We start from the raw sequence: 2,500 nt of genomic DNA on the forward strand, positions 1-2,500 counted from the left end.
GATCTAGAACACTCATTTAGAACATTCATGGCAGATCTAGAACACTCATGGCAGATCTAGAACACTCATTTAGAACATTCATGGCAGATCTAGAACACTCATGGCTAGATCTAGAACACTCATGGCAGATCTAGAACACTCATGGCAGATCTAGAACATTCATGGCTCGATCTAGAACACTCATGGCAGATCTAGAACACTCATCTAGAACACTCATGGCAGATCTAGAACACTCATGGCTCGATCTAGAACACTCATGGCTCGATCTAGAATACTCATGGCAGATCTAGAACACTCATGGCAGATCTAGAACACTCATGGCAGATCTAGAACACTCATGGCTCGATCTAGAACACTCATGGCAGATCTAGAACACTCATCTAGAACACTCATGGCAGATCTAGAACACTCATGGCTCGATCTAGAACACTCATGGCAGATCTAGAACACTCATGGCTCGATCTAGAACACTCATGACAGATCTAGAACACTCATTGCAGATCTAGAACACTCATGGCAGATCTAGAACGCTTATGGAATATTTAGAACACTTATGGCAGATCTAGAACACTCATGGCTAGATATACCAGAGAGGGCTAAAGCGGAGCGAGTAAGGGGGCAGGAATATTCCCGGAAGTAGAAACACGAATTGAGCTGGTCATCAACGCTCTGCTAACTCCCATGGATGGCCATAGATTGCAGACTTTTTTGCGATCCCATAACTTCATGTAACATGTGCCCTGTGTCGCCCTTATAGATTCTGTATATTCTATATAGCAGTGGTCGGCAATAGGCGGCCCGCGGGCCAGATGCGGCCCGCAAGCAAAAAACATCTGGCCCGTGAGATCTTTTGAACCAGAGAATGAAAAAAAAAAACTTTTTTAAAAATCGGACTGCCAGTCTCAAACATGCTCTTTATTTTGAAACGTAACTTTCCAGAACAGAAGAATTTAAATCAATCTAAATGCTTAGATACAGTATTTGTTTCATCTGAATACGAGTGAAGAAGCACGCAGCGAGGTGCAGCGTGAACGCACAACATGCAAAAACAAATGAAGTCAGTGGACAGCGCTGGTTCTCAAATTCCAAGCTAGTCCCTAAAACACATGTTGTCATTCAAACAACGGACATAGGCTTATGGTGATAATTAAAACACGACTTCTTTTAAACAGGCCTGACATCAAACAGGCAATTTACGTACATAGAACTGTGAAAAGTAAAACACGAGTTTCAAACATTAATAGCGTGCGTGTTATTTAGGAACGCAACCTTTACATTAGCATGCTTACTTTCGTGGTGCCGTCTTGTACTCTTTGCATGCAGAGAAACCCTCGTTAGTAGTTGTTACAGATCAGGCATGTGGGCTTTGCATTAATACAATTAGGGAGGATGAAGGCATAGTTCTCTGTCCATTCATCATTAAAGATCCTGTTTTCGCTGTTAACTTTTCTCTTCAGATTTTTTCATAGTGCCATTTTTTGACAGCTAACAGCAACGCGTGGAAATGTTTTTCTGTTGTTTTTTAATATTATTTTTTAAAGACACGTGCATATACAGTAATAGCGCCCCCAATGACCAGTCGACAAATTTAACCTACATCAGCCTGCTTGAATGTCTCTGCTCTGTCATTTCAAGAGCGCCTATCATTTTTACCTCCTCCGATATTAATTAATTAAATTAGCCATTGTTTTGGTTGTGAACTTGTGGCCCGCTATGTAATGGCTCGGAAAATATCTGGCCCGAGGCCAAACTTAATTGCCGACCCCTGCTATATAGGGTATCGAAGGCAAAACTAATTCACGTCTTCCTCGTATATAACGTTGGTTTCCCGTAAAGAAGTATAGTTAGCATGTCGGTTGGAGGGAAGCTAACGTTCGACGTCGCACAGTAGGGAGATTTCACGTAATGTTTGGATAAGAAGCTCAGTGAATTTGCTGTTAGAGCTCAGTCCAGCCTGCCCAAAAACCATGACGGAAAGTCATTCGCAAGATCAGTGAAAAAGCGTGTAGCCTACGGTAGCCTACTGTTTGATAGGGTAAAGCATTACATTATTATTTCTGTGTGACCCATCTATCAGACGAGTTACAGCAATGTACAGGATGGCTAACGTCACACGTGTGTGTGTGTGTGTGTGTGTGTTACCTCCAAGGGGAACTCAGACAGGTTGTTGAAGGACAGGTTCAGATAAACCAGAGTGTTGGCCAGTAAAGACAGGTCAGGAAGCTGGGTGATGAAGTGGGCCTACACACACACACACACACACACACACACACACACACACACACACACACACATGCCTATTAGCTGGTTTCATTCTCATTGAGCTCAATGGAATTCTAATCAGCTAATAGGCTAACTGAAATAAAACCATGCCAATCTCTTGGTATGGTGAAGAGTATGTGATGATGTGGGGTTATTTAGTTCCAAAGAGCATGGGGACTTTATCAGGGTGCATGAAATAACTGGCATTTAAAAAAATCAAACAACTACAAATCTGCTA

General features: G+C 42.2%; 1 protein-coding gene across 1 annotated transcript in view; it reads right to left on the reverse strand.

The window, feature by feature from the left end:
• LOC134077958 (leucine-rich repeat-containing protein 63) overlaps positions 1-2,500 on the reverse strand; it is a 12,917-nt gene that overhangs the window by 7,841 nt on the left and 2,576 nt on the right. Inside the window, exon 2 of the mRNA XM_062533590.1 lies at positions 2,143-2,241. The gene's annotated coding sequence lies outside the window, so the exon portion shown is untranslated. The remainder of the gene's footprint in view (positions 1-2,142; positions 2,242-2,500) is intronic.

This window comes from Sardina pilchardus, chromosome 4, assembly GCF_963854185.1.
Source record: "Sardina pilchardus chromosome 4, fSarPil1.1, whole genome shotgun sequence".
NCBI lineage: Eukaryota > Metazoa > Chordata > Actinopteri > Clupeiformes > Clupeidae > Sardina > Sardina pilchardus.